Source organism: Callorhinus ursinus, unplaced genomic scaffold (genome assembly GCF_003265705.2).
Source record: "Callorhinus ursinus isolate GAN/ISIS: 27379988/994484 unplaced genomic scaffold, GSC_fseal_2.0 scaffold26, whole genome shotgun sequence".
In the NCBI taxonomy this organism is placed as follows: domain Eukaryota; kingdom Metazoa; phylum Chordata; class Mammalia; order Carnivora; family Otariidae; genus Callorhinus; species Callorhinus ursinus.
The window spans coordinates 21,701,890-21,717,766 of NW_027397088.1; the positions used below are offsets into that span (position 1 = coordinate 21,701,890).

General features: G+C 36.6%; 1 long non-coding RNA gene across 1 annotated transcript in view; it reads left to right on the forward strand.

The window, feature by feature from the left end:
• LOC141370105 (uncharacterized) overlaps positions 1–15,877 on the forward strand; it is a 96,140-nt gene that overhangs the window by 10,227 nt on the left and 70,036 nt on the right. Inside the window, exon 2 of the long non-coding RNA XR_012373855.1 lies at positions 15,412–15,586. This is a non-coding gene — a long non-coding RNA (uncharacterized lncRNA). The remainder of the gene's footprint in view (positions 1–15,411; positions 15,587–15,877) is intronic.

Genomic DNA, 15,877 nt, shown 5'->3' on the forward strand with positions numbered 1-15,877 from the left:
AATTAATTTCCTTAATATTTACCTTCTAAGATGATATTTAGAATAGCATTATTGAACCTGAATGCTTTTGTAAAGATGCCGATGGTTATGATATTGGTAGTAAGTTTACTGGCTAATGATTAAGTTGATAGTTGAAAGTAATTAGAATTGAGATTATCCTAACAGATTAACCACAGGTTCAAATATCCCCTTAGTAGCTTTAGCATTTATACTTTTTTAATAAGATGGGTATAGGAAAATCATTTTATTTTATGATTCATTCATTCCCTTAACAACTCCTCCATGTCTTGTACTATTCTAAGTACTGGAGATATAGTGGTAAATGATTTCAAGGCCCTGCCCCTCATGGAATTTACACTCTTGTCAGGGGAAGCAGATAATAAACCCTTGAATAAATTGACAACTAAGTAAAAGAAGGTAATTTCAGGGCAATCCCAAAGATACTTTAAAATAGGGAACTCAGGTGGTCAGTGATTTGATTGTCATTATGATGGATAAGGAGGTTATTGCTAAAATTGAAAGAGCTAATCACACTTTAAATGATTTACTCACTTAAACAATTTATTTTTCAAACCTCAGTTCTCTGGCCTCACTACCTACTGATAAACAAAGGATCAGGTTTCATAAATTCAAATGCAGTCACACACATGGATGGTATTCATTGAATGATAGGGTTTAAGTTAATATATGGCATAAAGACTTTGCTAATGCATCACTATCTAGGACTAAAATTATTTTACCCAAGATGTATGATTTGGTGGCTCAGAGAAATTTTAAATTTTAACTTGTCTCTTTCTACAGACTTTATAGGTTTTCCTAGACCTATCAAAATTGGTTCCTGGGATAATCTTTTTGTTTTTTTTTTTCCTTTGCCTCTTTATAGGAAATCTCTTACCTGGGAAAGTTTTGTTCCAGAAGTTCACTTGTAAGCCATTTTGAACTCCTTTGCCATAGAAGCAGTGTTTAACATGGTAGTTAAGTTCAAATGCTGGTTCAAAGAAGTTTCTTTCTTTGTTCTCAGAGCTGAAAGGTTGCACTTACCCGTGTTCCCCTGAATTTTGGCCAGTTTGGTTTAGAAGGAGTAAACAGAGCAGGTGCATTTTTCTTTTTCTCTGGGCTCAGAACCAGATCCAGTCCATCTAGGGGAAACTGGTGAAATAGCCCTTTTGCACCCTGTTGTTTTCCTTTCTGTACCCTTACCCCCTCAAGACACTCTTCTTTTTAGGCCTTCATGGTTTTTTCCCTCCAGTAAAAGTTTTATGTCCCTTATTCTCTGTTTTTCTATCTTATTGGAATAATACCAAAGTTGATAATTGAGTACAGAGTATGGATATTTGAGTTTTCAGGATGCCCAACAGTATTCCACACCGTCAGAAAGATTTCTTTTAACTTTCATTCAAATACCTGTTTCTAGGGGCCCATCACGTTATTTCCTCAGAGTTGCCTCCTTTTGCTCCCTAACAACACCCTCTGTTCAGTCAGAGCTAGGCTGACGGGTCCCCCCGTGTTCATGGAATATTGTGGTTTCTCACTTTGAGATGGTCAATAGGATTTGAAAATCTATAGATTTCACTCAGAGCAAGCTTAGTCCTGTAAGAAAAAAATAAAGGCTGAAAAATTATAGCAATATTATCCGATTAGTTTGGTTTCACCCTGCTGTTGGCATCTGCTTTATTCTCTATATTGTCTTTGTGCACTTTGCTGTCACGTTAGAGAAATATACTACATGAAATCCTGGCCTAAGCAAAAGGCAAACAGAAGCAGTGAGTGTGTCCCCCATCACTGTGAAGACCGTAGATAGGTTGCTGCCTGCCAGAAATAGATGTAGTTTATAGTTTGTTCAACTCCATTGCTCACATTTTTTCATTTCCTGTTCTCAGCTGAATAAATGGGGGGAAAAGAGAAAAAAATGACTACCATAAAAAGTACATTTTCCCCCTCTATGTTCAATTATGGAAGGACATCTATAAACACAGGCATAAAGCCCAAAGGAAAGGAGAGATTTCCTAAATGATAGTCATGTTAGCTTCCAAACAAAAATTGTTTAAAAATACATTTAGGACATATAAGCAGAAATATTGACATATGGTATGTGATATTTGGCTGAGTTTGTGGATGACATATGAGCCTGTCTGGAGGAGTTTTGATGATAATTGTATAAGCCATGAAGAGTCTGGTTGTCAGAAACACGGACATTTAGGGATCTATGGAAACTTAATTGTTGTGTAGAAGAATTTATTTGATAATTAATGCAAAGGAACATAACCAACACGTTAATGAGACTTATTAGAAATAACTGAATTATTCAGTTTTTATTTTGGTAATTTCCAAAAAATGCTGTTTGCTGGGGCCCCTGGTAGCCATGACCTTTATCAATATCTACAAGTGAATTCTTGTTTCCAGGCTGCTTAGGGTATGACATTTGTTCATCAAAATGTTACCTCTGGGGGCACCTGGGTGGCTCAGTTGGTTAAGCGACTGCCTTCGGCTCAGGTCATGATCCCGGAGTCCTGGGATCGAGTCCCGCATCAGGCTCCCTGCTCAGCGGGGAGTCTGCTTCTCCCTCTGACCCTCTCCCCTCTCATGCTGTTTCTCTCTCTCTCTCTCTTTCTCTCAAATGAATAAATAAATAAAATCTTTAAAAAAAGTGTTACCTCTGAAGCGTATCCAATATACACTTATAGTATGTATGAAGATATAAGGACACATAGATTTAGGAGAAAAAGCTAGATTTGCAGCAGTATGTGTTCAAAACTGTGCTTCCTTGAAAAGTAGAGTTTTCAAGAGATAGCATGGTTTATGAGAAATTCCATTGGATTGAAATTAGAAAATTTAGTTTCTATTTCTACTTTTGTCATCTAATTTTATGAGTTTAGATAAATGACATAATCATTCTTGGATTTATTTATACAACTCTAAAATGGGAGGACTGTCTAGTTGATTTTCAAGATTCCTTCATTTTCTAGATATCTGTTGAATCCCACTGGGTAATTGTTAGGATATGAAACCCCTTTTTATGTCAAGACTATTGGTTGAAATACCTACAAAATTATATAAAAAGTAAAGAAAAAGTATCTGAATAGTTTTTTGTTTTTGTTTTTTTTCATTTTGTTTTTTATTTAAAAATTTGTCTTAGCCATTTGCTCACCCCTCAAGTTCTGGTATATTTTTTATTGGAAGTGAATTGAATTTACTTTTGGGGATCTGACACATTTTCAGTATTTAATCACCCTGTCCATACACAATGCTATATACAATCATTTAAGAAGGACCTCTTTATGTTTTTTATTTAAAAATATATATAATATTTAATTGAAGTATAATTAATATACAGTGTTATATTAGTCTCAGGTATACAATATAATGATTCAACAATCCTGTACATTGCTCAGTGCCCATCATGATAAGTGTGCTCTTAATCTCCTTTATCTATTTCACCCATCCCCGCCAGCCACCTCCCTTCTGGAACCACCAGTTCTCTATATTTAAGAGTCTGTGGTGTTTTGTTTGTATCTTTCTTTTTTTCTTGGTTTTTGTTTCTTAAATTCTACATATGAGTGAAGTCATATGGTATTTATCTTTCTCTGACTTACTTCACTTAGCAGTGTACCCACTATATCCATCCACGTTATTGCAAATGGCAAGATCTCATTATTTTATATGGCTAAGTAATCTATTACACACACACACACACACACACACACACACACCTTAATCCTTTCATCTATTGATGGACACGTGAGTTGCTTCCATATCTTGGCTGTTGTAGATAATGTTGCAGTAAACATAGGGGTGTATATATCTTTTCTAATTAGTGTTTTCATTTCCTTTGGGTAAATATCCAATAGTAGAATTAGTAGATCATATGGTAATTCTATTTTTAAATGTTTGAAGAATTTCCACACTGTTTTCCACAATGGCTGCACCAGTTTGCATTCCCACAACTGTACACAAGGTTGTGTTTTCTCCACATCCTTGACAACACTTGTTATTTCTTGTCATTTCTGATTCTAGCCTTTCTGACAGGTGTAAGGTGATGGCATTGCGGTTTTGATTTGCATTTCCCTGCTGATTAGTTGATTTCGAGCTGTCTGTTGACTGTATGTCTTCTTTGGAAAAATGTGTTTTAGGGTCCTCTGCCCATTTTCTAATTAGATTGTTTGGGTTTTTTGTTGTTGTTTTTGAATTGTGTAAGTTCTTTATATATTTTGGATATTAACCACTTATTGGATGCATCCTTTGCAAATATCTTATCCCATTCAGTAGGTTGCCTTTTTATTTTGTTGTTGGTTTCCTTCATTGGGCAAAAGCTTTTTATTTTGGTGTGGTCCCACTAGTTTAATTTTGCTTTTGTTTCCCTTGCCTTAGGAAAAATATCTAGAAAAATGTTTCTGCAGCCAATGTCAAATAAATTACTGCCTATGTTTTTTTTTTTTTTAGGATTTTTATGGTTTCAGTTCTCACATTTACATTTTTAATCCATTTTGAGTTTATTTTGTGTGTGGTATAAGAAAACAGTCCAGTTTAGCATGTAGCTGTCCAGTTTTCCCAGAATCATTTGTTGAAGAGACTGATTCTTCCCCATTGTACATTCTTGCCTAGTTTGTCATAGATTAATTGACGATATAAGTGTGGGTTCATTTCTCGGCTCTCTACTCTGTTCTATTGATCTATGTGTCTGTTTTTGTGCCAATACCATACTGTTTTGATTACTGCAGTTTTGGAGTATGGCTTGAAATCTGTGATTGTGATGCCTCCAGCTTTGTTCTTTCTCAAGATTGTTTTGCTTACTTGGAATCTTTTGTGGTTCCATACAAATTTTAGGATTATTTGTTCTAGTTCTGTGAAAAATGGTGTTGGCATTTTGATAGGGATTGCATTAAATCTGTAGATTCCTTTGGGTAGTATGGACATTTTAACAATATTAATTCTTCCAATCCATGAACATGGATTATCTCTCCATTTGTTTGTGTCATTTTCAATTTCTTTCATCAGTGTTTTATAGTTTTCAGAGTACAGGTCTTTTACCTCCTTGGTTAGCTTTCTTCCTAGGTATTTTATTCTTTTTGGTGTAATTGTAAATGGGAGATTTTTAAATTTCTCTTTTTACTACTTCATTATTAGTGTATAGCAGTGCAAAAGATTTCTGTATTGAATAGTTAATTTTTTTTTTACAGTAATTTTACCTGATCTTGTGGCACCTGTGGATGTTTCTGTATTTATGATCTTAGAGTCAGGAAAGAAAACATGTCACCCTCCTACCTTAGGCACTTTAGTGATAGATCACTGAAGGACTGTCTTAATCTAGCAGCTCTGTAGGCGTCAGTATCATTTTCAGGAAATAAGATGGTGCACTCAGATGGGGACAGTAAGGGGAACTTAATGAGCTGGTTAGAGTTTAAGGAACTAGTTGGAAGTTGCAGTCAAGAGTTGAGGTTCACCTGAAAGCAATGACAGAAATCTTTAGGACAGGCAGAAACAGGGAAACTGACACTTTAAGGCTGCAGGAACAAAGGGAGAGAGTGGACTTTGGAATCTGTAGAGTTTTGCAGGTAGCCTCTGACTGCAGCTCTGTGCTTCAGTGACGAAATCTTTCCAGCAGGAAGGGAGTCAGAGAGAGAGATACTTCTCTCTTTCTCCACTGACTGATGTCTTGCTAGTGTCTATCATTGGCCAACTCAAGTAGCAGACAGAGGCCAAGGGAGACAGAGAAATGCAGTCTGGCCAGGTTGGCCTACAAAGGTTCATAACATGATAGAAAAGAATCAAGTGTGGTCTGGAGAGGCAAAGAGAGAATATCAAGTACATCCATTATTTGATGCTGTAGAAATATTGTCTTCATCCTATAATAAGTAGTTGTATGTATTTTTAATAGACATTTAGAATGACTATTAGCAAGATTAACTTTAATGGAAAAGTCAATTTACGATTTGACACAGACTTGGATATTTGTCACCACATTGCTGTTGTGATAATCTTATTAGGACCCAAACTGACTGTATTGCTGACTTAAGCACACTCTTTTAAGAGATAGGGACTGCAACCAGACCTCGGAGGGGACCAGAAATAGTTCAAGATCTGTTTTTATACATTGTTAGATCCATTTTGCTGATTTATGTGTGTGAGAGTGAGGAATTTTAAATCTAAATTTATGAATGATATTGATCTGTTGTTTCCTTTTCTTCCTTCCTTCCTTCCTTCCTTCCTTCCTTCCTTCCTTCCTTCCTTCCTTCCTTCCTTTCTGACAGAGATAGTGAGAGAGAGCATGAGTGGGGAGGAGAGTACAAGGAGAGGGAGAAGCAGGATCCCTCCCAGGACCATGACCTGAGCCAAAGACAGATGCTTAACCAGCTGAACCACCCAGGGTCCCCTGTTTCCTTTTTTTGTTTCTTTTGTACTGCCTTTGTTTTTGGTATAGGGCAATGAGTTGGGAAGATTTTTTCTTTTCTGTTTTCTTAAAGAGGTGATATAAAATTGATCTTCTTTGTTTGTTCCTTTAAAACCATCTGAGCTGGAATGCCTGGGTGGCTCAGTGAGTTAAGCGTCTGCCTTCAGCTCAGGTCATGATCCCCGGGTCCTGGGGTAGAGTCCCACATCGGGCTTCTTGCTCAGAAGGGAGCCTGTTCCCCCTCTGCCTGCTGCTCCACCCTGCTTGTGTTTGCTCTCGCTCTCAGACAAATAAATGAATAAAATCTTAAAAAAAAACCCATCTGAACTAAAGATTTCTTTCTCAGGGGCTTTTATATAACAATTTCAGTATCATTAAACGTTATATGACTATTCAGATGATCTAATTCTTGGTTGAGTTGTGGTAATTTGTGAGTTTTAAGAAACTGATAATTCTGTGTTGTCAACTCCATGATTATAAAATTATTTGTAGTATTCTCTTTTATAAATAACTGTAGGATCTGTAGTGATATCTCTTCTGTTTTGTTCCAATATTGGTGATTTGTGATCTTTTTTTTCAATCTTGCTAAAATTTATCTATTTTATTGATTTTTTTTCAAGGAACCACCTTTTTGTTTCATTGATTTTTTTTCCTGTTGTTTTACTGTTTTTGATTTCAATGCTTTCTACTGTTATTTTTATTATTTCCTTCCTTTTGCTTGTGTGTTAGATTTACTTTACTCTTCTTTTTCTAGTTTAAGGCAGATATTTCCTTCTTTTTCCTTTTTTTAAAGATTTTTTATTTTTATTTTTAAGTAATCTCTACACCCAATACATGGCTTGAACTCACAACCACAACATCAAGAGTTGCATCTCTACAGACTGAGCCAGCCAGGCACCCCTCCTTATTTCTAATGTAAACATTAGTGCTATAAATTTCCCTCTCATCACTGCTTTAGCTACATTTCACATATTGTGATATGTTGTGCTTTCATTTTTATTAAGTTCTTTCTATTTTTAAAATTTTATTAAAATTTCCTTTTTGACTTATGGATCATTTAGAAATGTGTTGTTTAATTCACACATGTTTAGAGATTTTCTTTTTGTCTTTATTTTTTTGGTTTTTGTTTTTTGGGGTTTTTTTGCATTTTAGTTAGGGAACACAATCTATGATTTCAATACTTTTAACAAAACATAATACTTTGTTTTATGGCTCAAGATATGGTCTATCTTAATGTTCCATGGGCCCTTGGAAAAAACATTTATTTTGTTATTGTTGAGTGTCCTAAATGTGTCATTTAGGTCCTGTTTGATTGTGTTGTTCATATCTTCTATAGCCTTGCTGATTTTCTGTCTCATAGTTCTATCAGTTTCTGAGAAGGAGGTGTTGGAGTCTGAAACGATAATTGTGGATATATTCATTTCTCCTTTCTGTTTTATCAGTTTCTGCTTCATGTATTTTTTAGACTTTGTTATTTGGTGTGTACATATTTGGGATTATTATGTTTTGCTGCTGGATTGGTCCTTTTTCCTTATGTAATGTCTGTATGTTTTTCTTTGTCCCTAGGAATTTTCTTCACTTTGAAGTCTATTTTATCAGATATTTATATAGTCACTCCTTCCTTTTTAAATTAATGTTTGCATGGTATATCAATTTTTTATCCTTTTACTTTCAACATATTTGTGGCATTACATTTGAAATGAGTTTCTTTGAATCAACATAATAGTGTCTCATTTTTTTAATTCACTCTGCCAGTCTTTGTCTTTAGATTGGCCTATTTAGGCCATGTATATTTCAGGTAATTAATGATATGTCAGTGCTTAAGTCTGCCATTTTCTTATTTGCTTTCTTTAGTTCTTCTGGTTCTAGTTTATCTTTCTCTTAACTTTCTATGTTACTTGGGCATTTTTTAAGATTACATATTAATTTCTAGTGCTTTTGAGTGTCTTTGTTTTCTGGTCCATCTGTCTGTCTATCTATCTATCTATCTATCTATCTATCTATCTATCTATCTATGAATGAATGACTTATCACAGCCTATTAGTATTATCTTAGTGAAGTGTAGAAACCTTATTTCCATTTATGTTCTTCCCCACTTTTAAATACCATTCTCATGAATATCAAATGGTATTATCATTTTCATTTCAATCAATAAATATGATATATAAAACTCATGAAGTCAAGGTTGGTCTGTTGTACATACTCAATTCTTTTTATCTTTCTTTCTTTTATCCTGATGCTCCAAGATTCTTTTATTACTTCCTTTCTACTTGTAGAATTTCTTTAGCCAGTCTTTAAGAGTAGATCTGCTAGGACATATTCTTTTAATTTTCTTCTTCATCTATGAATGCTTTTATTTTCTCTTCATTCCTGAAGGATAGTTTAACCAAATATAGAATTTGTGATAATTCTTTCTATGTGTATGGCTTATTTCCTCATATCCTTCATAGTTTTATTAGAGAAATCCACTAACATGTGGCTTGGTGTTTCCCTATAGGTAATGCATCATTTCTCCTTGGTTACTTTCTAGATTTTTTCTTTGTCCTTCATTTCCTGAAATTTAATTATGGTGTGTGTTGGTGTGGATTTTTCTGGGTTTATCCTTTTTGAGATGCTGAGCATTATGAATCTGCAGGTTTGTGTTGCTTTCCACATGTAGGAAGCTTTCAGCCATCATTTCATTGATTAGTCTTTCAGCTCCATTCTGTTTCTACCTTTTTTCTGGATACGTTGAGATGAATGTTAGATTTCTTACTGATATCCTGCAGGTCCCTAGGGCTCTTTTCATTTCTTTTTCAGTTAATTTTCTCTCTGTTGTCCAGATTGCATGAATTCCATTGAGTTGTCCTTAAGTTCACTGATTCTTATCGTTTGTCATTTCTACTCTGTGACTTTTTTTCCCGTTTTGTATCTTTCATGTATACATGTATACAGTTTCCTTTTGGTTATTTTTGTAACTTCTACTTCTTTGATAAGTTTTTTTATATGTTCCTGATAAATTTGTAATTTATCTTGAAGTCTTTTTATGATGGCTGATTTAAAACCTCTGTCAGATAATCATATCTGATTAATTCCAGTGTTGACATTGTTTGGTTGTCTTTACTCATGCAAGGTTTTATTGTCTTGGTTCTTGGCATGACAAGTCATTTTCATTTGTTGCTTGGACATTTTTATCTTATGTTAGAGGACTTTAAGATCTTTTTACAGTCATTTATTTTAGCAGAAAGTGAACCTGTTTATATTTAGCATGCAGTTGCAGGTCTACTTTGTGGGCTGTGTTTCCACTGAGTTAAATTTCAAAGCCTTTATCATGTTATTTTAGTCTGTTTGACTTATCTGATGCTTCCTGGGTTCCCACTGGCCCCAGGTGGTGCTGTCTGAGGAAGCAAAATGGGTTCCCCCAGTCTGGACCATTGGTTGTCTTGAAGTAAGACAAGAAAAACCCCACAGAGCCTCTGGGAATAAAAAGGCTTCCTGAGTCAGAACTTACTATGGCATGATCCACATGAAGGGCCTCCCAGAGGCTCCAATATCTCTGGACAGAGGATGGGAATTTTAGGCTTTTAGAGACAAAGGTCCTGCTGCCTGTGTGCTTAGGTCTCTTCTGGTGGTCCTCCCCACCTACTCTGGTGTCCCCAATGTGGAGAGGAGTTTCAGGCTTGCAGAGGCTACTCTGGCCAGGTGCTTGTCTGACAGGATCTTTTCCTCTGAGGGGGGCAGAGAGTGTTCCCAGGCTGGGCTGCTTCTTGTGGTGGAATTCCTATAGGTGCCCTCTGGAGGAGAGTTGCAGGACCATGGGGACAAAGAGACTTCCAGAATCAGACTGCTTGTGTGGTATCTCTTGTTTGTGCTGTGTGGTAGCCTCAGAGTCTCTGCCAGAAGGAGAGTGCTTCTTCCAATCTATCCCCCTTGCAGCTCTGGCCTAGCTCACCTGGTATTCATTTGGGTTCCATCTAGGGGAGGAATGGCCCTCCCCCCAGCTGTCTTCTGATGCTGGTTGGGGGTCAGGAAGTGCTGAGCATGGGTCACCTTCTTCATTGGGTGCTGCTATGTTGCTCCTCCAGTATTCAGGTCCCAAACCAGTTCCCCGTCTTCTTACCAACTATTTGCAATCTCCTTTAGTGGCCTCTTGTTACTTCCAGGACAAAGAGTGGGCACAAATAGATCTATGCTATCTTGTCTTGTTCAGAAATCCAGGTTCTGTTTTATAGTTTTATAATGTCTTAGGGGAGACTTTTTAATGAAGGCAGTTATGGAGGAGAATGGAAAACTTCGTAGCAGGCAGAAGGAAATGGAAGTGGAGCGCTCTTTCTTTGGAAGCTGTAGGAAGTTGAGTAAGTGTTCTAGATGAATTGCACATCCATCTCTGAGTGAGTACACTTTCTATTTCATCCAATTTTAAGTCTTGTATTTCTTCATTACTTCTCTATACAGGTAGATATGTGTAATGATAAACATACTATGTTTTGTTTTTTCTTGTAGGCCATTGGTCTGCTTTTGGCATCCCTTGAGATTTAGATCCTTATAGAAAAGAATTGTATTGTAAAATTTGGATTATTATTTAGCACTGGATGAATTGATGGAATAATAAAAGGGGCTAATGGTGATTACTTAATTGAACTTACAAAATTTTATATATGCATATGAAGAGAGATATTCACATGTAATGTTATTCCCAGCCCCTTGTGGCACTCTGAGTGCTTTGATTTAAATTGCATGTAAAAGAATTATTTTATTATGATGGTTAAACTGTAGTGTAATTATAGTGTGCATACAGAATCTATTAGTCCTGTGGTCTTAAAAGTGAGTGTCCTCATCTCCTGGGGAAGACAATATCAGCATTTCTATTTATTTTTATCTCATTGTCCTTTAATTTAGATTTTGTGCCTATTTTTAAATACCATAATGTATTAGAATAGCAATAGATGCAGAAAATTTTTAAATTATATGATTTGGGGCCCTGATAGGGTGCTTGACTGTATCGTGAAAATAGTTTGGAGGTTAGTGACTCAGGAAACAGAAAAATTTTCAAATTGGCTGCATGAAAATGTTCTCAGTTTGGGGGAGTTTACCCTCAAATCTTTCAGTTTGAGTAAAGAAAGGCAGAATGTGTAAAATACTCATGTTTGCATGAGTTTGAAGATTACACATCAGGCTTAGAGCCTCAGAGAAAGAAACATTTTTGAAGTCATGCAGGAGAGAAGGAAATCTGACCACCCAGGACAGAACTTGGATCTGAGGTGTGAGAGAACGCTTTGTTTGCATGATTTCACAGGAAAGTCAGCTTTTGCTCTTCCTAGTGCTTCTCACCTGTCTTTAAAAATCACTTCTCTTTCTTCAGCGGTACTTCCTAAGTTCCTTACCCTGCTTTGCTATTTCTTTGTCCATAGCATAGGTTACCTGCCAAACATACTATAATGCCCTCATATTCATGTCTATTGTGTCCTGCCTCAGATAGAATGTCAGTTCCATGAGGGAAAGTGTCTGCCTGCTTTGTTCAGTGATATGAACCAGACACCTACCACAGTGCCTGGGTAATCATCAAATGTTCGTTAAGTGACCCATAGCAGAGTACGGGACTTACTTACAACTTTTAGGAATTAGTGGTTTTTATTAGCTATTGTAGCTAAACTGTTCTGCAGTTAATGTTGCAAGGTGAGGACACTTTTCTTTTTCTCTGCGTAAACATAAACTACATTCGGAGGTTGAGGTTTGAGATCCAATATGCTAGTTAGAATACAACATTTAAAAAAGAAAACAATTTCTTTATTGAAAATATGTCTATTGCTTTAAAAATTTTACTTTTATTTGTTTTTTATGGAGGTATAATTGACATGTAATAATTATATTAGCTTCAGGTGTACAGCATAACGATTCAATATCTGTATGTATTATGAAGTGATCACTGTAATAGGTCTAGTTAATAGCCTTCATCGTACATAGTTACAGAAATTTTTGTGTGTGTGATGAGAACTCTTATGATTTACTCTCTTAGCAACTTTCAAATATGCAATAAGCATATTCCCTTTTCGTGAGTGCAATTAAGTGGGACGAGTGGCTCTGAGTGTTAGAATCAAGGAATCGTGATTGAACAGTTGAGTTGAGTAGGACTTCTTGTAGCTAATTCATATAGAGCCATCACTGAGGCTTGCCTGGCTCCTGTCATGTTGGTATGGCATGCAAGTGTGGACCTGTTTTAAAACCTATGTTATCTTTTCCATTTATTCATGAATTGATTTCTAAATGCTGTTCATTGCTCCATTTTTCTTTCCTATCTTTTCTGTCCAAATAGATTATAGTTATTGCAGAAGCTTTCTGGGTGGCAGAGTCATGTCTGGATGCCTCCTGGGCATTTTGGAAAGATGCTGGGGAGCAGTCAACTCACTATTAGAGTTATATTTTCAGGGGATTACAGGCTTTTTGGTTTTAAGAGTCTTTAAATACGAATATCTTAGGCGTGGACACTTTTTAATTATTTGATTCATGATTAACTGACCATCTGCTGGGAGTAAGACAATGAAGGGATAGAAAACAGGAGTGGATTCAAAAGAAAAGAATGAAAAACTCTTGGAGAGAGTGGACAAATTTGGGGGAGGTGGTCATGACATTTGTTTAGGTTTTGTGTAGGGCTGGCTCTGTAAAGAAATGGATTGTTTTCATTTTATTCTTACTTATCCACTGTGCTTTACAATGTATGTCTTATGTTAGTGTTGAGAGAGAGCAGTGACTTAGCACTTATTACTGGGTGGTATAAATACTTTGGTTCTGGTATTTGATGTAGTCTAGCCGTGGCTCTTGAGTGTACTCATTTCTGTGATTTGCTAAAGTAACCTACAATTTTTGATGGTTTCTGGTACAAAGTCGATGAAATACAGGAAAATTAAGTTCAGATGCATTTGGATAAAACCTTAATTGATCTCCTCTCTTCTCTCTGACTTTCCCATCCTTTATTTACTCATCCAGTCTCATGTGCTTGGATGCCTTTTTGACTCTTAACGTCTCCCTCATTTCTTCAGTATAGTCAAACCCTATTTCTGTACCTACACCTCTCATGTATTTTGCTTCTTTTCGCTTGGCAGAGCCCTCTTTGATTTTCTTTTAGAGTGTCATAATACTATTCCAACTTGTTTCTGGACCTGCTTCTTTGCTCTGCCAGTCCCATACTCCCACAACCCCCCAAACCAGATAAGTGTTTCTATTTTCCCATTCTGGACATATTGCTCTCTGGAACTAAAATTTCCTGGTTTCCTGTTGCCTTGTGGAATAAGCACAAACTTTCCAAATTGACGTATATGATCCTCCACAGTGCATAAATGATCCCTGAATGCTTTCCCCTTGGTACCCTACAGTAATGTGTACAGCATATCATGTGAGCATAATAATGAGAGCTATTAAAAAGTGTCTGTTAAACAAGTGAACATTTCTTGTGTTTTGATCAAACTTGATTATTTACTCAGACCTTATAATGCTTTACATATTAACAGCTCAGTTCCTTTTGTATTAACAGCTCAGAATGCAGGAGATAATGACATCATGAAATGATTTTAAATGAATTGACAGATGTGCTGTCTTCCTATTTGTGCCTATCAGTATCCCATCAAACCTTCAGAACTCCATGATGAAACCATCAGTCTGGAAAACTCTCTTGTTCTTACATCCAGACGTCTTCCCACTTTCCTTTAATTCACTGCAGTACTTTGGTTAACATCACTTGCTGTACTGACTTCTCTACCATATAGTATAGTAATTTGCATGTTGATGTCACTCTCTCCACACTTGAAAGCAAACTTCTGGGTGATAGAGATTTTTTAAACCTCTTTTAGTCCTTATAGTGCTCAGGACATGTGATTGACTCATCTCTCAGATCAGTGCATTTCAAGGATTTTTGTTTGTTTGTTTCTGTTTTGTAACCACTGGTATTGTTCTTCCTATAGCAAGGCCTGTTCCCTCAAATGTAATCTTACATGGAAATCTGTAAAAGAAGAAAAAAAATAGACTCACTCTGGTTGGCAGGAGGTGATTGTTATATTCTTCCCAAATATCCCCTTTCTGCCTGCCCCTTGCTGACTCTACAGAACACCCATGGCTCTGCTCAATCTTGTCTGAAAACTACAGTATTCAGTTTATATGTCATGGTCAAGCTGAGAGAAGCCTTTTAATATCACCACCTCAGTTATTTATCTGAAGTCTTGAATTTGTGCTGGGAATAAACTTTATAAGAGAAGAATACATGAAGAAATCTGTGGGCTAGTGGTGAACTTATGTTTCTTACAATTGCATTGTCCATTTATTGCCAAATTTCACCACTTCTAAATACCATCCTCTCTGTTGGAAATATCAGGAAACTGAAGAAAAAGAAGTTAAGTGGGTAACACAATAGAATTAGATGTTTTCAGCAAAAAAAAAAAAAAAATGACTAAGAAAGGAAGTACATCCAGGTTTTTCTCATACTCCCCTGCCTTTTAAAAGAAAGCTAAAATATGAGAAAGCTGACATTTTATATGCATACAGTAGAAAAGAGAGGTTCAATATTGGTTTGGGACAGGCTATTCTGTTGTGTTCTGAAAGGTTTGGGTCATCACAGCTAGAGACAGAAACAGGACTCGAACAAAAAAAATATTGTCCTTGGAAGAGATTGGTTTCATTAGACATGCTCCTTTATGTTGGGAAAGCCTTCTTCACCTGGCGGAGGGAAACTGCTGTGAGTTCTGATCAGAAGATGTGCCAAGTTCTGCTCATCTCTAGAGCCATTGCAAGTTAATCAGTAAGGGCAGAGAATACTCTAATACAAAGGAGAATTTCAGAAAAGAGAGAAGAGGGAAGTGGAGTATAAGGAGAATACGAGATAATATTTGCGCTTAGGGCATAAAATTAAAGCAATAAATTTATGTCTTCACCAAATACAGTACTAATATCATGTCATCCTTCACAACTCAAGTCTTCTAATCACAGTTCCCCTCCTTCCCCTCACTCTTCACTCTTCATCCTCCACCTGCTCCAACTTTTTATTTCCTCTCTTTCAGGATGTTGGATGGAGTATTTCCTGTTGTCTGTTGTCTAGGAATTCCTGCCAAAGCCCTAAAGCTGCTGCCGAAACAGCCTGGCAATCCCACCACCTTCTAAGGAGAGCTAGCAGAGATGGGCCCTAATCCTGGGTTATTTAGCAGCAGTTGGACAATCTGAGCTACCCTAATCCAGGTACCTTTCTCCAGCAGGAGACTAAGTATATGAGGAGGGTGTTATGATTCAGGGGCCCAGCAGGGAGTGTTTGCAAGGCCAACTCTCTAAGACAATTATTGACAGAGATAATTATTCACGGGTCCTAAAAGAAGGGGAAAACCACATGTCATCCCTCAGATTCATGTGTGTTTATGAATCCAACTTTCTGATCCACTCTGTGTCTATGTGAACAGGAAGAGAAGAAGATTGTTGGGAGATCCCAGTATGGGATAAAAAGCAAAACAATATAATGGCCCCTCGGTTGTTTGG